This window comes from Mandrillus leucophaeus, unplaced genomic scaffold (genome assembly GCF_000951045.1).
Source record: "Mandrillus leucophaeus isolate KB7577 unplaced genomic scaffold, Mleu.le_1.0 Scaffold950, whole genome shotgun sequence".
Lineage (NCBI taxonomy): Eukaryota > Metazoa > Chordata > Mammalia > Primates > Cercopithecidae > Mandrillus > Mandrillus leucophaeus.
Window position 1 is genome coordinate 259,692 of NW_012110364.1, and position 21,491 is coordinate 281,182.

The 21,491-nt window shown below is 45.6% G+C and overlaps 1 protein-coding gene across 3 annotated transcripts in view; it reads left to right on the forward strand.

Moving 5' to 3' along the window:
* Positions 1 to 17,620: 17,620 nt before the first annotated feature.
* Positions 17,621 to 21,491, forward strand: part of DCSTAMP (dendrocyte expressed seven transmembrane protein) — a 19,745-nt gene continuing 15,874 nt past the window's right edge. For 2 of the 3 annotated variants that reach the window (XM_011970537.1, XM_011970539.1), the window contains exon 1: positions 18,069 to 18,396. The gene's annotated coding sequence lies outside the window, so the exon portion shown is untranslated. Of the gene's footprint in view, positions 18,001 to 18,068; positions 18,397 to 21,491 lie in introns of those variants that run through there. The other variant, XM_011970538.1, reaches the window with a different exon arrangement.

A 21,491-nucleotide genomic window follows, 5' to 3' on the forward strand; every position in this document is an offset into this window, starting at 1 on the left:
GTGGGAAGACAGCCAGGAAAAGGGCAAGGGGCGTGGAGAAGTCCTGCTCAGTTCTTTGGCTGCCAGCTGTCCCTGTTAAGTCTGATTGGGAACCAGCTCTATGACGTGCCAGGCATTGGCGTGGTGCTTTCACATTTATTAGATTGTTTCAGTCTCGGAACAAGCTTGTTGAGCAGCTGCTATCACCTCCACTTTACAAACAAGGACATTGAGACTTCATAGATTAGGTGACTCTCCAGGTCACATAGCTAGTAAGTGGCAGAGCCTGGGTGGGAACTGTGGCTCTAGACAGTATTTGAGGAGTGGCTCCTTTGGCAGACACTCTTTGTTGATTGACTCAATGGATAATCCCGCTCCCTTATCCTGGGCATCTCTTTACGAAGGGCAATTTCTTCCTTTCTCAGTCCCTGGTCTGATCACATGACAGTTCAGACCAATGGGATGTCAGCAGAAGTCCATTAGGAGCTTCTGGGAAGGCTGCTGCTTTTTCTGAAGAAAGGGATAGATGCCATTTAATTCCACCTCTTCCCGCCTTCTTCTTGGTTTAATGGGGTCACATTCCTTGAGTAGCACCAGCCATCTTGCAAACTTGTAAGAAAGGCCAAGAGCAGGTGGTCCTGACATCACTGAGCCACCGGATCTACACCATCAGCTGCCTAGCTGTAGGCTTCTCGGTATGTGCAACAAATACATCCCCTTTCTTTTTAAGCCCCTGAAAGTCTGGCTTTCTCTAACTTGCAACCAAGCATACTCTTGATGAATGCAGGTCCTTATGGGACAGAATAAAGCAGTAGCAAGTCTTGTGATGCCCTGGTCAGGTGAGTTCTATTGGTTAGTAAGCACCAAGATAGGAGTCCATTCATTTGCCAGGCATGAAGCCCTTGGATATGATAATAAAACTCTTGGAATAATGAGAGTCATGTGAAATTGGTATTTTATTTCTCCAAACTAAAATATTAGATCAATGATCAGGCACAGAACACGAACTAAAGTTGATAGACTTTCAGGAGCAAACTTGTGAAGGGCTGTGGTCATCTCTGAGACCCCTTTAGAGCCCACCAAACCCTGATGAAGATCTTTCTGAGAAAAGCAGAAAGGAGAGCAGTCAAGGAGGACGGAAGTCAAAGTTGGAGACCCTGAGATATTTCCCAGGGAGTGCCAGAAACGTGGGGATGTTGATGACTCTGCCTGACTCTCCCCTTGTCCTCCACTCTTTCTCTCTGTCACTGGGTGCAAAATTGGCAATTTCATGCAGGGGCTAGCAGTGTAGGCATCAGATTGTCTGAGTTCAAACCTCAGTTATGAATACAACCCAATTATGAGAGTTACTATCCATATAGCACTGGACAAGTTACTTAAACTCTCTAAGTCTGTCCTCCATCTATAAAACAGACTAATAACAATGCCTAATTCACAGGGTTTTCATGAAGCTTAAATTAGATAAGCCACACCATGTACTTAACTCAGGCCCTGGCTTATGGTCATTGATAATGTTAGTTACTGTTAGGGTCTCCAGCAAGAGCAGATGGCTATTTGTCCATGGTGCTATTACACACAAGAAGGCCTTCTTGCCTCCAACTCTCCTGCTTTCTGCTTTAGTCCTGCTGTGCTGACCGTTATGTGCTCACACTGTTAACTCCCCTTGAAGTCAGAAAAGCCAGTGTTGGGGATGGTGGACAGTCAGAGCCTTGGCCGCTTTCCAGCTGAAGGCCTTGGCCAGTGGCCTTGACTTTCCCAGCACTAGCCTGTTTATACCCAACAAGGCAAACTACCACAGGGCAAGTCAGGACAAGAGCAGGGGTGCCAGGAAAGAGCCAGCCCATGAAATAGAAACGGGTCGACCAGATATCTTCTGGGGGCCCCATTTTGTCTTATGGTTTGAGATTGGGATAAAATTGAATGTAACAAATTTAACTCTGAGTGAGACAACATGGGATTTTTTTTCCTCCTCATTTAAGTCTGGGCAGTTTTCCTATTAGTCAAGAGAACAAGCCATACATCTCACCATGGACACGAGTGCTGGGCACACAGTGCACTGCGCTGCCTCCCCTGTTTCCAGAAAGAGTTGATGGATCCTTCCCCTCACATTTATTTCAGCCTTTAACGTGGCAGAGTAGAATTTCAACAAGACAGAAATAGAAGACAGAAAGGCTGGTCCTGTCAAAAGCTCTTAATATAATTATGAGTCCAACCTCCCCATGCACCCCCCAACCTCCAGGAATAATTAGGCTGCAAGACGCTGGGAACCAAACTGAGGTCTGGGAGGAAAGAGACAGGCAGGCTGAGGACAGGCTGATTAGCGCAGTGGCTGCTGCTGTTCTGCAGGAGGAGGACGCTGAGATGCCGCAGCCCTGCGGGCTCCCTGGGAATTCTGCTGGTTCATAAAAGCCCCAGTTAGAGCTTGGCTCATCCCAGGCAGCAATTAGTGACTCTAATAATTTCAGCTGATGCATTTGGGCTGCCTCCTCCCCCGACACTGAACACTTCATAGTGCACAGAGTCTTTGCTGCAGGTTAGTTCTGTGAAATATGCCCTCATTGCACCTTTCCACCCACAGTGTCCACAGAAGGAGGCCGAGGCTCTAGGCTTCAGGCCTGATGGGGGCCTCAGAGGCAGGCCCAGCCCAGAACATCCAGGGTACCAGCAGGAAAGCAGATTCCCTCTTCCCTTGGACATTTGCTTTGTTTAGTGTTTAATTTCTCTTTGAAAGGCAATCTACAGAACGAAGAAAAGCAGTCCCCAAAGTCCATTCTGAGCTGTCTCTTCTCCAGCTTAATTTCCATTCTAATGTTTATGTGGCTCCCACCCGCAGCTGGCACTTGCGATTCCATTTCTGCAGCTATTCTCCCCAGGGTCTGCTATCTTGTCAGGGGCTTTCACTGTACCATTTCAGGGTTTGGAGCAGAATTACAGAGTTTGGGTGTTTATGGGGACAGCTCAGGAGTGGTCCAGCACCCTGGAAATGAGCTCCCCCAGCTTCATTCTCTCCAGCCCCAAAGACAGGCTGCCCTTTTGTTCTGCTGGTTGCCACCTGGACTGCAGAGCACCTACCTATTCTAGACTAATGGCAAAGTGACAGCTCTCTGTGCTCTGTACACAGAACAGACTTGGGTCCCTGGAACCTGATTCTTCATAATTCTGTACCTGGCTTCTGTCAACAGTGGTGCTGACTGTGTCTTTAAGAGGCACTTCAGTTTAGCCTTTTAAAATACTCTCTTAAGCCAAACCAGATTGCCTTGGGTTTGAATCTCAGAATTGCCACTTACCAGCTGTATGAATTTGAACAATTTCTCTAACTTCTGTATGCCTCAGTTTTCTCACATATAAAATTGTGTTTCAACAGTACAGGGCCTTTGTTAGCATCAAACAAAGTAATAGATATAAATTTCCTGGAAGAGTGCCAGGCTGGGTGTGGTGGCTCACGCCTGTAATCTCAGCACTTTGGGAGGCCAAGGTGGGAGGATTGCTTGAGCCCAGGAGCTTGAGACCAACTTGGGCAACAAAGTGAGACCCTGTCTGTACAAAAAATACAAAAAATAGAATTAATCAGGCGTGGTGGCATGCACCTGTAGTCACTGCTACTCAGGAGGCTAAGGCAGGAGTATTGCTTGTGCCTAGGAGTTTGAGACTATAGTGAGCTATGATTATGCCACTGCACTCCAGCCTGGGGTCACAGAATGAGACCCTGTCTCAAAAAAAAAAAAAAAAAAAAAGCGTCAGGCACAGGTAGCATCAGTAAGGGTTGGATGTAATTATTATTACTATTAGTAGACTTTCCTGGGAGGATGGAGCTGCAGTCCCCAGCATGTCCAGCAGGATGCGCCCTGCAGTTCAGAGGCACAAAGTGTGCAGGAGGTGGCCTCACTGTGGGCTCCCCTGCATGCCAACTGCTGGATACCCACTTAATGGATCCCATTGGACCAATGAGTGCTTCCATCCCTTCACAGGCTCCATGTTTATCTTTCTAAACCATCGTGCCTGAAGACTCCTGGAAGGTGACTTGTTTGTGAGGAAGGTAAGAGAGCAGGAAGACAGGGAGGAAATCACCTGGGTTCTGATTCCCATCTTCGGAAAGGCTCAGTCACTGGGCAAAACCCTCACTACTGGCAAGAGGCATAACGGGCATTTTCATCCACACAGACTGGCTCTGAAGGTGCCCCCACCCAGCATGATGAGCCCTTTGGGGAGTGGTCCTTTTGCCAGGGGCTGCTCTGTGCCATTCCGGGCTTTGGAGCGGTGGCTGGTGTGGATGATTCCACCAACAAACCTCTGAAATCAGAAATGAGGCTGTTTCATAATCTCCAAAGGCTGGAGACGTTCCAGGCAGTGGAGAGAGAAGCTGGCCTACTTTAAAGAGCTTCAGAGAAGGAAATTCCCAACTGTCTGCAGACCTGGGAAGAGCTGCCACCTTCAGGCCAAGTGTAGATGACAGGTCTCATCCTAAAATGCTCTGCCACCTGTTCAACCCCTGTGGGAGCCCACACTTCACAAACCTGTCCCCTGCCTGCTGGCAGGGAATTCCTTGGATCTAACCAGAGCCTGTGCCCTGCTCAGTATCTATCTACGTGGTCTCGCTTCTGGGCAGGTGTGGATAAAGTCTCTCTGTGCCCCTACTAAATTAGGTCCCCAGGTAGGAGGACATGCAGCTGCCTCTGGCAGCCACTCTCTGCATTTGCCTAACTTGCTTTGTGGCGCACTCTGCCAGCTGCCTATGTTAGCGGCTGCTCCACAGCACAGGACGCAGATTAGAAGTCTATGGGCTCTGCAGGGGTCCAGGCTGCACTGACCTCCTGCAAGCTGGGTGGGGTAGGGTGAACTCCAGGAGCGTGGGTCTCCTGAAGGCTGGGCTTGGGCCCTGGAGGTGGGCAGACCTCTGTGTCTGCAACCTGCCACCCAACCCCTCCTTGGGCCTTCAGTACCCTGGAGTCACCCATCAGAAAGGCCAGGCCTCTTGATTGCCTGTGATGATCTATTTAGGCTCTGTTTATATCACCTGTTTTAGGCTGACTTTCCCAGGATCAAGGGCCCACCAGTGTTGTTTCAAGTAGACAATGCAGCCCTAGGTTGATTTGAGAAGCTGCTGGTCTTTGGTGTCAGTCACTCCCCAGCCACAATCTCCTCAGGGCCTGGCTTTCCTGCAGTCTGTCCCACCAAGCTCAGCAAATGTCAAGGATGTAGCCAGTTGGAGTGATGTGGGCCCTATAACACTTCCCTGACATTCCCCTGCTATGGCTCCTTAACTGCCTCTGTTAGAGATTCAACGTCCTGAGTCCCCTATGGAAGAATAGGGGTGAGGTGCTGGCACAGCCCAGGTTTTGGGGCCAGATCTGGGCTCCAGAACATGGGCGATGTGTAGCCTTGTGCAAGAGGTGCCTCTACTCCTCAAGATGCCCACCTGCGTGGTAGGGTGAGCAGTGCCTCCTTTAAAAGGCAAAAGATGTATACAATCTGAAGAGAAACCAGATTATGCAATGTCTAATTAATGACTGTATGTGAAGGAGTGAGAATGTATAGAAACCTTCTGAGAAGACCGCCACTGCACACACTTGATACTCATTAGCCACTATGTAACTGCCTGATAGGTTGTTCTTGCCTGCTGCACAAACAAAATCAATTCATGGAGACTGTGGCATTGCAGTAAAGAGTTTAATTGATGGGAGGCTGGCTACACCACGTGGGAGACAGAGTTATTACTCAAATCAATTTCCTCTGAGTCTCAGAGGTTAGGGGTTTTCCAGAGATAGTTTGGTGGGCAGGGAGTTAGGCAATGGGTGCTGCTGATTGGTTGCAGATGCAATCATAGCGGTGTGGACAATGGTCCTCAGCCACTGAGTCTGCTTCTGGGTGGGAGCCATGGGACTGGTTGAGTCACCAGTCAGGGTCATCCAGTTTTTAGAAATGCAAAAACCTGAAAAGCCATCTCAAAAAGCGTATCTTAGGTTCTATGATAGTGATGTATTCTGCAAGAGTAACTTCGGAGGTTGCAAATCCTATGACCTCCGGAATAATGACTGGGTAATTATTTAGAGTTTAGGCCCTTCTCATCTCCTAACTCAGTGGGCTTTCATTAGTTTTACAAGGGTAGTTTAGTTTGGGGGAAGGGCTATTATCATTTAAACTATAAATTAAATTTCTCCCAAAGTTAGTTTGGCCCATACCCAGGAATGTGCAAAGACAGCCTGCCTGTGAAGCTAGAAGCAAGATGGAGTCAGCCATGTCAGATTTCTCTTACTGTTATAATTTTGTAAAGGTGGTTTCAATTTGCTGAATTATTACACTAAACCCATGACACCCCAGCTGTTTGGTGAGCATGGCTGCTGGCTGGCTGTGAGGCCTTGCTGAAAGGAGGCTGGGTTAGTTTGAGCTGGGAGAAAGGGCAGGAAGTTGCCTTGAGCCCAGGCACTGCCTGAAAAAAAAAAAAAAAGCAACAAATCCAGAACTCCCTGAAGCAGAAGAGGGAGGCATTGAAGGGCATTTGGGATAGAAAGTAGGGAGGATAGTAAAGGAGCCACAAATGATTTGCCTGTGTTGTCATTTATTGCCCAAAGATGGCTCATCCTCAGGCTGAATACAGGTTCTGAGGTTTTCTACCCACCCAGCCTCCCCAGTTCTGGCCCCACCTTGCAGCCCACTCATGTCACATCATCTTGTGGCCTTGCTCTTTGCAGAGGCAGCAGATCCCCTGGGATATCCCTGAGAATGTAAACACAGGTCCTTCTACATGTCGGGGCAAAGGCTGGGCAGAAAGAGGGAGGTTTTAAAGGCATTCAGGAATATTTAAGTGTGGGGAATCCTGCGGAAGAATGAGAGGGGACAAGAAGAACTTTCAGCTAACAAGGCTTCTAGGGCACCCTGGAATCAACTGGTACAGCTTGACCAGCCAAAAAAAGGGAGGAAGAGGGACAGAGATGTGTGTGCCTGAAAGATCAGGCTGTTGGATGCAGGCTGCCTCGCTCTTAGTTCTGGGAAGGTTCTCGCTCTTGCTGGCTGGAAGAGAGGTTGGTCCCACAGAAGAGCCTACTTCACCAACTATGCCTCTGGCTGTCCATGCTGCCTCCCCCAGGGCTGCCTACAGAGGGACAGTGAACAAAATGCAGGAGCTGGGCAGGCGTGCAGGGCAGCTGGGCCAGGCTGTGGTGGAGGCAGAGCCAGCTGTCTGCCTGCTCTCCTTCCTGTCTCGAATTGGCCCCACAAGGATCCAGCACCTCCTATCCCAATTCTGCCCCAAGAGAGCACCACCAATAAAATTACAGAAGAGGCACATTGGTGCATCTTCAATGCCACAGACATACATAAGGTAATTTCCCCATACCTGAACTCCCCAGCATGCCAATTGATTTAATTATTCATAACTACCGTCCATAACTACTGATCGTCAAAGCAATGAATGAAGCTACTGGAGTTTTTGCTGAAAGAGGTGAACCGGCATGCACTGTCCCAGCCAGTCTGTTCTGAGCTGTCAGGCGCCTCTTCCCCCATTAGTCCCCGAAGCACAAAGCCCTCTCATCAGTCATTTCTGGCCTTATCTTATCGATCCTTTTAATAGCAGGCAGTAACAATTTATTAGCAATTTTCCAGAATCCCTGCCTCTTGGCTAGATGTTTTTCCATCTTGAGAGCTGAAGTCATATTTCTTCTAAATCTGGCTCTCTTCAAGGTACTCAGGGAGGCCAGGCTGAGAGAGCTGTGATGCCTACAGAGAAGGAACAATTAAATTAGGACAGTAATATTATTTTAATTTTTCCACTAATTTTGTGGTTTCAAATGAACTGGGTACGGGGTTGGGGGGCAGGGGGGGATTAGGGGACCCTACAGAGACCAGATGAAGAAACAAGTTTTATGTCAATCTTCTGTTGAAATCTTTCTTTCCATTTTTTGTTCCCCCTTTTGAATTTGATTTTTAAAGGTGAGGCCCCAGGGGGAAGGACCTAGGCAGCGCGTCAGGGGCTGGGTGGGGCCGGAGCTCCTGGAAGCCCAGAGCCTGGCCCTGCTCTAAGCCCCGGTACCTGTGACTCAGGCTTTTTGGTGCCTCAGTTTTACCCAGAAGAAGAGACAAAAAAAAAAAAAAAAACGCCTAGGGGAAGAAGAAGAAGCCACTTCCCCATTCCATGACCCGTGAGCTGATTCATGAGCGCTTCTCATCTCTAGAATGAGGAACTGCAAGGGTGACTGGAAACGTGGTCAACCCCCCGCCGCCGCCGCGCCCACCCGGGCCGCCAGACTGCGGGAAGGAAGAGGAGAAATCTGGCCGCGGGGGGCGCTAGGGAGCCCCTTCTGGCTTCCGGACTGCGGGCCCAGCCACAGCGGTGGAGACTGGGCCAGGGCGGGCGTCTGGGGCTGCGCGAATGCAGCATTTATCCTGCTAATGGCCTAAGGAACAGAAGCCACGAAGACAGCCCCGCAGCAGGACGAACTCTCCAGGCTTCCGGGCTAGAGTCACAAAACCGCCGCGGGAACAGCTGCTTCCCCAGGGAGAGACTCGCGTGTCCTAAGGACACTTTCCTCACCCCAGGAGGCTTTGTCGCCCCTCTTGCTCTCTGCCCCAGCATCCCTGAGGTCCTCGGATCATCTGCCCTCAAGGCTGTGGGTCCAGGACTGACACGTGCAGCAGCCACTGTGTGCTGTGCCGGCCAGTTCACCGTCCTCCCCTTTAATCTGTGCAACAATAATAGATATTATTTAGCTCAGAACAAAAAACAGGCTCCACAGAGAATAAATGACTTGTCCAAGACCACCCAGCTAGTGACTGGCTTCGAATGCATGTCCATCTGCTTTATTATTTATTTTTCCAGTATTTATATTATAGTAAGCTATCGATGTCTATAGTTATATAAATATATACATATTTATTAATTAGTAAGTGATTAACATATACTTACAATTTATGTTAATATAATTATGTAACTTTAACATAATTTTGTAGCTGATATGGTTTAGCTCTGTGTCCCCAACCAAATCTTATCTCAAATTGTAATCTCCAGGTGTGGAGAGAGGGACCTGGTGGGAGGTGATGGATCGTGGGCTGTTTTCCCTGTGTGGTTCTACTGATGGTGGGGGAGTTCTCACGAGAACTTGACAGCTTAAAAGTGGCAGTTTCCCCCTGCTGTGTCTCTGTCCTGCCGCATGTAAGACGTGTCTTGCTTTCCCTTTACCTTCTGCCAGGATTCTAAGTTTCCTGAGGCCTCCCTAGTCTTGCAGAACTGTGAGCCAATTAAACCTCTCTTGTTTATAAATTACCCAGTCTCAAGTAGTTCTTTATAGCAGTGTGAAAACAGACTAACACAGTAGTTAATTTTATTTTTTATTATTGTTGCTGGAGTTTTTATGCTATTTATTTTTCAAATAGGCAATAGTTCATGTGATTCAAAATTCAAAATATACCAAAAGGAATTCAATGAGAAGTCCCCTCCTCAACCTATGTCCTCGGCTCCCCAGGTCCCTGCTCAGAGGTAGCCACAGTTAATTAGTTTCTTGACTATCCTTTCAGAGATGGAAACAGAGAAAGATAAAAACAATATGTCTATATATTCTTTTTTACCTTTTTTATACAAATGCTGTGTACAATACACATCATTCTACTCCTTATTTTTCTTCCCCACTTAGTATTTTTTCACACTTAATATTTCTTGGAGATCATTCCATTTCAGTATATAAAGAGCTGCCTAATTTCTATTTATGGCTCCATACTATGAAGATATCATATTAAATTATGTTTCAATTTTAAGGTAAATACTTCCCCGACTCCCTTCTTGTCTTACATATTTATTGTAAAGGTTCCATCTTCTATCTAACTGAACTTTCCGTTTTGAACCTTGATCCCCAGTACTGTGACCTGTTGGTTGGCAGAGTCTCTGCCCAGCCTCGGTCTGGGCCCTTCTATAAGCTGCAGGCCTAACTTTCTGCAGTGATGCCTCCTCCACTGCGTGCTGTGGAATTGGGTCCACCGCTGCTCCATGATCAAGAAGCATTTCCGATGTTATCCCACCATGTGCAGAGCCCATGTTTTCAGGAGTCAAATGAAGTTAATGATCACATCTTATGAATTTAAGGAGAGGACGTTGGGAGAGGCTATAACTCTTGATGTCACTCTGACCCACACATTTAATAATTTTTAGTAATAGGGATTATGGTATAATAAAATTGTAACGCTGGAAATGACTCACCTGATTATACCCTGCAATGCTGCAATGGACAAAGAAACACAGAGCAGTGAAGTGAGTTGCTTGAGAACACACCACTGAATAGTGAGAGAGCGGTCTGTCATGACTAGAAAAACGATTATAGCATTTCCTACCCTGGTTGCTGGATATGATGCCAACAGGTAGCTGATGTGGCCTGGGAAGCAATTACCAGACAGCCTCTCAAGGTGAGCTCAGGATGTTTACGGTACTTTTACCAAGGACCACTGTGAGGTATATCATTACCGACATTCAAATGCTGATAAAGACACTACAATTTTTGAACATATGTGATAAATGTTTGAACAACTTTTTGATGAAATTAATAACATGGTGGTTCTTTTTTTTTTTTTTTTTTTTTTTGAGACAGAGTCTCACTCTGTCGCCCAGGCTGGAGTGCAGTGGAGCAATCTCGGCTCACTGCAAGCTCTGCCTGCTGGGCTCAAGCATCCTCCTGCCTCAGCCTCCCGAGTAGCTGGGACTACAGGCGCCCGCCACCACGCCCGGCTAGTTTTTTTTTTTTTTTGAATTTTTAGTAGAGACGGGGTTTCACCATGTTAGCCAGGATGGTCTCGATCTCCTGACCTCGTGATCTGCCCGTCTCAGCCTCCCAAAGTGCTGGGATTACAGGCGTGAGCCACCGCACCTGGCCATAACATGGTGGTTCTTAATGAATGCTAACATAATGGAAACATCAGGAAAGATTAACAAGTATGCAACTCCGGTGGGTGAGCTAAAGCTGCCTCTATTACATATTACATCTCTGTACTAAAACTCTCATTTTACGTAAAATATTTGAGTGGGTTACCATATATATATACCACTGTGAATTCCTCAAAGTCAGGGATGGTGGCTTGTTTCTTCTATAACTGTAGTGACTAGCTTGTCACATGCAAGTTAGACAGGACACTGTATCACTGAACTCCTAGGCCTGGTGGGAGCACAGCAGGCCCACCAGGCATGGTAGGCAGTGAAGCTGAGAAGAGAGGCAGGAGAGGGTCAGGTAGGTCACAAGAGTCATGGGAAGGAGTTTGAACTGAAAACTACAGCAATGGGGAGCAGGTGTGCATATAAGCAAGTTGATTCTACTGAGGCCAGGTACAGGGCTCATATCTGTAATCCCAACACCTCGAGAGGCCGAGGCAGGTGGATCGCTTGAGCCCAGGAGTTTGAGACCAGCTTGGGCAACTTCACAAAACCCCATCTCTACTAAAAAACAACAAAAGTTAGCTGGGCGTGGTGGCGTGTGCCTGTAATCCCAGTTACTTAGGCGGCTGAGGCATGGGAATGGATTGAATGGGAAGCAGAGATTTCAGTGAGCTGAGATCACACCACTGTACTCTAGCCTGGGCAGCAGAGAGACACTCCGTCTTAAAAAAAAAAAAAAAAAAAAAGTTGACTCTACTGAGCCCAGGAACAGAATAGAAAGTTCTGAAAAAACATACATCTTATATGAATTTCTTATATGATAAACCTGAAATTTCAAATCAGTGAAGAAAATATGGATTGATTATTTAATAAATGATATTGGGCCAACTGTTGAACCATTTAGATAAAAAGCAATATTAGATCCTGTGGTAGACAGAATCATGGTCCCCCAAAGAGATCCATGTCCTAATCCCCAGAACCTGTAAACATGTTACTTTGCATAGCAAACAGATATGACTGAATTAAGGATCTTGAGGTTGGGAGATTATCCTGGGTCTGGGTTCCAGGTGGGCCCAATGTAATCACCAGGTTCATACAAGAGGAGGGCAGGGCCTCATGTTCAGAAAAACAGAAACGGTGATGGAAGTAGAGGTTAGAGTGATGCAACTGCAGGCTTTGAAACTCAGAAGAAGACACTAGCCAAGGAATGTGGGTGGCCTTCTAGAAGCTGCAAAAGGCAAGAACACACATTCTTCCCTAGAGCCTCCAGAAAGGAAAACAGCCCTGTGGACACCTTTATTTTGGCCCTGTAAGACCCATGTCAGACTTTTGACATCCAGAACTTTAAGATAATAAATCTGTGTTGTTTTAAGCAACTGTTTTTGGCAATTTGTCACAATATCAATAGGAAAGGGATACAGATCCCAAGTGTCTATCAACATATTGATGAATAAACAAACTGTAGTATGTGTCCTCACCAACACTTGGTATGGTTAGTCTTTTTAATTTTAGCCACTCTAACAGATGTGTAGTCCTGTATTGTTGTAGCTTTAATTTGCATTTCTCAGTGACTAATGATGTGGAGCATCTTTTTATGTAATTATTTGCCATCCTTGTATCTTCTTTGGTAAAATATCCATACTGGTCTCTCATTCCTTTTTGATACAGCTGCCACAGTAACAGGATTTCTGTTAAGATTTGTCTTCTTTACAAAACGAATGGAATACTACTCAGCAATAAAAAGGAACAAACTATTGATAATTACAGTAGATTAAAAAAAGCCAGGTTAAAAAGAGAAAAAAGAAGACATACTGTTTATAGTTAGTTATCAGTTTATGTGTAACCCTTGTTTATAATTATCCCTAGTTTATAATCTATCAAGTACGTATTAGATAGATTAAATGTTTGTATGGGATACCCCCCAAAACATAACAAACAAACAAAATTTGTGGAAAGAGGAGAATTTTATAAGTATAATTTCAAAGACAGAGTTATAGCATTTTTAAAAACCTCTATGTTAAAAAAAAAACCTGTAAATCAAATTACAAACTAGAAAAATATTTGAATTGCATTAAATTGGTAGATAATTATCTTTGAATGGTAGAGTTAAGGATGCTTTTCTACAATTAATGTGCATTACTTTTCGTAAAGAAGACAAATCTTAACAGAAATCCTGTTACTGTGGCAGTTGTATCAAAAAGAATTAGAGACCAGTATGGACATTTTACCAAAGAAGATAAAAGGATGGCAAATAATTACATAAAAAGATGCTCTACGTCATTAATCACTGACAAATGCAAATTAAAGCTACAACAATACAGGACTACACATCTGTTAGAGTGACTAAAATGAAAAACACTAACCATACCAAGTGTTGGTGAGGACACAAAGCAACTGCAATTCTCACCCTGCTGGAGGGACCATGAAATGGTACAACCGCTTCATAAAACTTTGGCCATTTCTTAAAAGTTGAGCATACAGCTACCATTTGATTCAGCTGTTCTACTCCTAGGTGTTTCCCCCAAAACAATGGAAGCATATGCCCATACAAAGCCTTATATTCAAATGTTCATGGCAACTTTACTTTTAATAGATCCAAAGTGGAAACAACCCAAATGCCATCAACAGATTTATGAATAAAACAATTGTAGAATATTCAGACAAAAGAATACTACTCAGCAATAAAAATGAATAAATTACTGACATATCCAACAAAATGGATAAACCTCAAAATAATACCAGTGCATTAAACAACCAAATTTTTTTAAAAAAAAAAAAGCACAGTGTGATACCATTTATACCATTCTAAAAAATGCAAACTAATCTATAGTGACAGAAAGCGGATGAATGGTGGCTGGAGATGGGATGGAGTGGGGAGGGACAAGAGGAAGAGATCACCAGGAACTTCAGGGGATGCTAGATATATATGTTCACTAGCTTGATTGTGATAATGTTTTCATGGGTGTACACATACGTAAGAACTTAAACTCATCAAATTATACACTAAACATGTACAGTTTGTGGTATGCCAATCATACTTTAATAAAATGGTATTTAAAAGTGGCTTGACTATGAAAAGGCATGGGAAAAACTTAAATGCATATTACTAAGAGAAAAAAGCCAATCTGAAAGGACTATATACTGTGTGATTCCAATTATATGGCATTCTGGAAAAGGCAAAACTGTAGATACAGTAAAAAGATCTGTGGTTGCCAGGGGTTAGTGAAGAGGGAGGGATGAATAGACAGAGTATACAGGATTTTTAGGACAGTGAGAATACTCTTTACGATTCCGTAATAATGGGTACATGTCTTTATGCATTTGTCCAAAGCCATAAAATGTATAATACCAAGAGCGATGCCTAATGTAAACAATGGACATAGGGTGATTAGTGCCAATGTAGGTTCATTGATTACAACAAATGTACCACCCCAGTGAGGGATGTTGATAGTCAGGAGGCTGTACGTGTGTGATGATGAGGGTATGTGGGAAATCTCTCTACTTTCTGCTCAACTTTTCTGTGAACTGAAGACTTCCCCAAAAAATAGTCCATTTTTAAAAGTGGCTTGAACAATTAGGATATTTATTGTCTCCCAAATCAGGGGTCTGGTGGGTAGAGAGGATCGAGAGTTGGTTCAATGGTTAAAGGTGATATCAAGGGCACAGGTGCTTCCCATCTTCTGGCTCTGTCTCCCTTCATGTTATAAAAAGTGTTGCAGTTATTGAAGTCACACATGCGGGCACAACAGCGTCCAGTAAAAATGAACATATTCCTTCCTATGCATCTTGTTTTAAGAGAAAGGAACGCTCTCCTACAAGCTCCTCATAGACTTCCTTTTGTGTCCCATTGGTCAGTGTTGAGTCTCATATCCATGATCTGACTGCAAGGAAGGGAGAGGGCTGCAGGGCAAGCACCCACTGGGGCCACACAGGCACTTGCAGAATTCTGTGCCTTTACTCATGCTCCTTCCCTCTCGCTTCTCTTGGCTTTCCCTTGACCCATTTTCTATCCCTGGGAGCATTCAGGAGTCCTCCTTTCAGCTTCCTCAGGCCTTTCTATGTAACTTTATCATCCCTCTGTGTAGACTTTTGTATGTGTGCATCTGTCTTAACAGCCAGACATGAGCTTCTGCAATCTCTCCTCTTGCATCAGGGGAGCCCAGGGACCTTGTACAGGGCTTGGTGCACAGCCATGCTTGAAAAGTGGTCTTGGATGGCAGAAAAAAGCAGATGGAGCTTTTCCCATCCTGGGGAGGACAGAAAGGCCAAGCTGGGGAAGCAGCTTCAGTACAGAAGTGAGTGCAAAACACTAAAAGGTTTCATTATAGAAATAGCAGAAATGGTCAAGATCTATCATTGCGAAGGATATAACTGATTATCTCAGAAGAACACAGCTGGGAACATCACTCTGCGATGAAAAGGAGAGCACTTTAGGGCAGAGACAGCACAACTGAACTCATAGAATACAATTCTCACATTCTTCATTTAACATGTGAAACTTATTGCCTCTAGTAGGTTATTCTGGAAAGACTATAACAATTACTTTAAAAATAGAGATGTAGTCTCACTGTGTTGCCCAGGCTGGTCTCAAACTCCTGGGCTCAAGGGATCCTCTTACCCTGGCCTCATAAAGTGCTGGGATTACAGGTGTGAATCACCACACCTGGCCACAGCAATTTTTAAAGGGTTAAAGGCTACTAAATGGACAAATTGACAAGTCGTGTCTATGTTAGGCCATGCAGCTTCACAAAACATTCTCTATGCTGGTTTCCTGGGCTGGGTGAGTCATGGGTCTGAAGTGAGCCTAGCGTTATCTATGCTTCTGTGACTCATCAAATCTAAAACCACCTCTGCAGGACAGAGATTCCTTGATGGCAGGAGAAAGAATAGAAGATGCTCCTGACCTTAGGGTCATACAGTAATTTCAGCAGTGACTACTCCTTGCTGGGCCCCTGAGGCAGAATCCCAGAGATGTCCTGGAAGTTTAGGCCCTGACTTCATTTGGTCAATGGCCCTGGCATTAAAATCAGCATGGTTTCTGCTTCTCAGGCCCTCTTAACCAACCATTGCTGTTCTGAGGCTATTCTTCTGAAGTGCAGGTGCATACTCAAAGAGTCTAGCTCACTAACTGCAGACTTTCAAAGTAATTAAACAACATTTGAGCTGATCAGGTTAAAATTCCCAGCTGAGCATAGCTTTTCCATTCTCTAAGTTCTCTAGGAGTGCAGGAAAGAAACCTTGCAGCACCAGCTGAATCTCATCTGCCTATATTACAGCCCCTCCACCTTAAGTTGCACCCATCTGTAGGGGTCTCTGAGTTTTAAACCCAATTGACCTCTCCCTTTCTTTCTTTTCCTCTTTCTCCCTTTCTCTCTCTCTCTTTTCCTTCCTTCCTTTCTTTCCTCCTTTCTTTCTTTCTTCCTTCCTTTCTTTTCTTTCTTTCTTTCTTTCTTTCTTTCTTTCTTTCTTTCTTTCTTTCTTTCTTTCTTTCTCTCTCTCTCTCTCTCTCTCTCTCTCTCTCTCTTTCTTTTTTTCTTTCTTTCTTTCGTATATCAAGTTTGCTACCTACCTCCTGGCCAAACCAGGCCACGTGGTTAAGCCCAGATTCAAATCGGGTGGGAACTACAAAGTTACAAGGCAAAGGGCATGCATACAGAGAGGGTATTAATTGGGATCTAGCACTGCAGGGTGGTAAAAGAGAATGAAAATCGATATGGTGGGGAATACCTTAGCATCTACTAAAGGAGTCATCAGGAAGATATGAGATATGCTGTGAAGGCTTCCCAAAGGAAGGAGAGGAAGGGAAGACCATTTCAGTTGGAAGAAGGATACATTGTGGGAATAAGTCATTTTATTGGAGACTATGAACACTTATGTAACCAATTCCCAATTGATGGACATGTAGGTTGTTCTACATATTCTCTACTACAATCAATGCTGATCTGTGTATCTAGCTATCCAGCTGGCATAGAGAGGTATATGGTAGATTTGTACACACACGTACACATACACATACACACTGCACACACATACCATGCAAATATAAGATAAATTCTTAGAAATGGAATGACTAATTCTAGTAGCTTATACATTTGTACAGGTATTGTCACATCAGCCTTTTCCTTTCACTCCCAAGCTTGGGAATTACTGGGGACTCTCAAAACCAGGTCAGTGACTTCACTTTTGGTTGTGGGGGCTGGGAGCCCCTCCATTTCCTCTTCCAAGTTCTTTCTTCTAGCAGCTGCCCCCAGGTTTGCTCTCCATGATCCAGCAACCTCTGTCTGCACTCCTCTTTCTCAGAAGTCTCCATCTGCTCCTTCCCCAAAAGGGTTGCAACTGCCCTCAGCTTTCCTCCCTCCCTCCTCAGAGAGTACCAACATCTTCTGTCTCTTATCTTTGTTCTTCTTTGTGAGGCTGATATGCTAAATTTCATCTAGTCTTCCCCAAACTCAAACCACTACATCTCTACTGCTGCCTTCTCCTTCTCCATTTCCATCCCCGTCACTACTACAAAGGAATCCTGTCCAGTCAAGCCTGTTGGCTTGCTCCTCCCCTCCTCCCACTCCAGTTCACACTCCAGCCCACTGAAGAGTGGTGCCCACCCCCGGGCCCCTGCCTAAATGGCTCTTCCAGAAACACCAGTGACTTCCCACTCACCAAAGTCTGGGGCCGTTTCCTCAAGATCCTGCCCACTCCCTGACCCTTCCCTTCCTTGGGGCCACCATGGCTGCTTCTGGATGACTCAATCAGACACCCACATTGCAGTCCCATCCTTCTTGTTCAAACGAAAACATCTCACTTCAACAGCTCTCTTCATCTGCAGGACTAAGTCAGCCCCTTACACAAAGGACTCATGAGGGTCATGCAGTCTGTGTGCCCAGCCTGAGCCCACGGGTCTATTCTGATCCTTCTTTTTTTTTTTAAGATAAAAGTTCTTGCAGGTATAATAGGGATCTCCATCAAAAAGTAAAGAGTAATTTTGTAGAAAGGTTTTGAGACTTTCCTAACTCTCTGAAAGTACACAAGCTGGTCCTTTTGACTTGGAAACTAAATTTCTAAGATGGAAAGTCACATGTATGAGTGGGAGGCATGAAACCAATTATGTGACCTGTCTGGGGTCATGAGTGCAGAGGCGGCTCCTACGTGCCATCTGCCTCTTCAAGTATGGATGGGAGGTGGGTATGGCGGATGTTTGTCATTTCCCAATGGCTCGAGTGGACGTGGGGTGTATGGGAGTGAGAGGAAAAGAGGAAAGAGGGAGAGAAGCCATCCAAGCTTTCACAACTCACTCTCTTGTGTTTGAAAATATCTGATTTCATTATTTTCTATAATTAATTTCTAGAGCATCTATCTGAGGAAAATGCTAGAAAGAAATATGCTATTCCTTTGTATCAGTGTTACTCTTTGTTGATATTAAATGATTTAGTCACTTTATGGGGGAAATAAAGAGGTTGATTCATGGTGATGTGACCCTCTCACCACTTCTGGTTCCCTTTTTCCTGCTATATATCAAGACCTACAGCCTTTGGGAAGTGCATTTCTGCATTAGAAGAAGAACTTGAGAGAAACCTGTAAGTAAACTTTCAGAATAATCTTATTTCTAAAATTGCTTTTAAAAAAGTGCTAGTAAATTGAAATAAACAATTATAACCAGAGCATACTTTAAGGACCCCTCTACCCCAGTGGTCTCCCTGTGTATGGATGTATCAGAAAGTCTTTTCACGTTGGTATCTGAAGATCCTCCGCTCAGGGAAAACTGCAGCATGAATATCTTCTTACGGGCATAGCCTGGGTGTACTGGAGCCACCCCCCGCTTTATGAATCCCCTCAGCTAAGCCTCCTGGCGGTTATGGGGAGCCCTAGCCTGGCTCAGTCCTGCCTCCCTGACGACGCAGCTCTGGGTGCCTGGCACACACAGCAATGGGCTGAATTGTTCCGTAAATGCTATTCTGTTTACCTAGCAGCGTTCATTAATCTTTTCTTTCTTGTGTGAAGGCTGTTTTCACAGAGGAAGGCATTTGCTGGCTTTCCCAAGGCAAGAACGATGAAAACAAAGTCATGAGGAGTTCTCTCTACCTAAAATGAAGGCCGCAGCTCCTGCTCAAGCTATTTTGGCAGTCTGAGAGAACAGTACATTCTGAACCACATTGTAAGTTTGCAAGAGCTTATAAAAAAAAGAAAGGCAAAAAAAAAAACGAAAAGGAAAAGAAACCCTCCATTCTTCTTTTGTTCCACTCCCAGGTGCTGGGCTTTGATGTTCTGTCTCAGAAGTGACTTTTGAACGCCAGCTCCAAGAGCCAGCTCCGCTGCTCACTGCACCTTTTATTTCACAGAGCACGGGGCTAGCGGGGACCTGAGAACTCAGCTAGCCCATGGGAGTTGAGGTCTAGGAGGTGATGTGACCTATCCGAGGCCACACAACCTGGCTTGGGTAGAGGCAGGCTGGGCCACAGGCCTCCCTGTTCGGCGCTCTTTTCCTATGCTGCTCTGCCCTTTGTTCGAATTCCTTTTAAAATGAGATTCACATCAAGCCAATGAGGGAGACTGATGGGCTCAGACTGGTTTCCCGCAGGGGACTGGCAGGGCTGGTTGAGGAGTACAGAAAGAACAGAGTGCTTGTCCGTTTGGGTTTATTGTCCCCTGGGGTGTCTGCAGACTGTATCTGGGCTTGTTGAGCATAAGCCACTGGCTTCTGCACAGGCAGAGTCAGAATGAACTGGTATCACTTAATGGGAATCGCGGGACATCAGATGAGGCAGGAGCTTTGGAAATGGGAAGAGAGGGGAGCAATAAGATGCTCCCAAGATCATTGTCTCCTGGCCTTTCCTCCAGAGAAGGTCACACTTCTTCCTCTCACACTTTCACTAGCAGTAAGCCTGTGGGTTTCTGCTTGCCAGCTCTGGAGCCACATTGGTGATGTGCAGCTTCAATAATCCCCAGTCTAGAAAGCTCCTAGGGTGGGCCGTTCATGTGGAGGTTCTCATTATTTCATGGCTCCATTTTTTTGTGGCTGCTGACTGGACCTTGTATCTGAAGCAAGGACGCATTCATCTGCACCTTGAAAGTTGATCTGTGCTCAAAAGACAGCGCTCGGGAATGCCGGTCTCCTTGACTCATCAAAAAGGTGGCCAAACAGAGCTCTGTGGGTGGGGGCTGTGAGCCCTGTGCCCTTCATACGGGGGCTCTCGATGTTCCCACTGGCACAGATCCCCTGCAGGGAAAACAGTCGAGGTGTATGCACCTGCAGAGGTGTCTGCTAGCTAGCGTGGGCAGGGTTGATGTGGAAGTCTGGCTGTTTCTGCTTCCCATGGCAACAGCTTGGCCCTGCATGAAAGCAGGTAAATGTGGGCTCAAGCCAGATGCCCAGACGGCATGGTTCTGCAGGGCTCTCGGTTCAAATCAGGGTTCTTCATCCCTAACCCTGTTCTGCTATTTTCCTGTTCCCTTCCACCTGGCCACACAAAAAGCATTTTAACCCCATGGAAGAGAGATAGGGCCCTTGGTGGCACTCTGCTGTGGACTCCAGCTAAGGCTTCCCTGCCTGAGGTGTGGTAGAAACTGCAGTTCTGAGATAAAAGCCAGAAAGTGGCCATTACTCTAGGGATAGTGCTGTTGGTAAAAGCCAGAAGCAGGTATTGTATCCTGGGGACACAAGCATGTTGAGTCAGGAATAGACATTATTGACAATAGAGGCAAAGTAAAGAGAAATTACAGGTTAAAGGGACCAGGTAAACTTTTAGAAGCTGCCAGAAAAAAAAGATGGAGAGGCAGAGGGAGGGACTCTGTGAGCACAAGAGAGGGGAATAAAACAGTTAGAAATCTTTGGGCAAAAATAAACATTTCCAAGGTATAGAGGAAAACCTTTATGTGTGAGACTGGAACTTGGTTTAAGCATGGTTTATAAATGTCTCCAGGGATAAAAGGGGAAAAGGTAATTCAGAGGAATGGAGAAGAGGAGAGCTAAGGTGAGAAGTGGGCCAGAGAGGAGAGAAGAGAGCCATGTGAGTGTCATCGGTTGATCAAGGCTGCACTCTCACAATCCGTGGCCAAAATCAGCCATCAGAGTGTTTAAAAATAATTTGAGCCAACAGTTTTTTAAGAACCAGAAGATGTCACCCAAAGAAATCTAGATTTCTGACTTGGAAAAAAAAAGGCAGAAAATCTGGTGACTGCCTCTATAGAGAGCTTTGAAGAAAATCTACTGGGTTAGAGGCTGCTGTTCTTGCAAGTTAAATGGGGGCGTGGGCTCTCCAGCCCGCTAGAGACCCATAGCCCACTGTCCCACACCCCACACTCCCAGGGAGTATCTGAATCTCCTTACTTCCTTCACTGTTTCCAGTGCTTATCTGACCCCTGTAGGCATTTGAAAATCTGAGTGATGCCTGCACGGGACAGGATGAGCCCCCATTCCTGACCCCAGCTTAACAGGGAAGGTGAGACCAACACCGAATGCACTTTTCTTCCCCGTCCCTGGGAGAAACAGCTAAGTTGGGAGAGACAGCCCTTGATCTGGACCTCAGACCAGGATGGGCCTGCGTCCAGGGGGCCCGACGTTAAGGGGTGAGCAAGGTGAGCCTAACGCTGGCTGTAACAGTCTCTGAGTAAAACATAGGGGTTCATGAGCTGCACGATGCTGCAGCGTAAGTGTTCACCTGGGGAAAGGAGA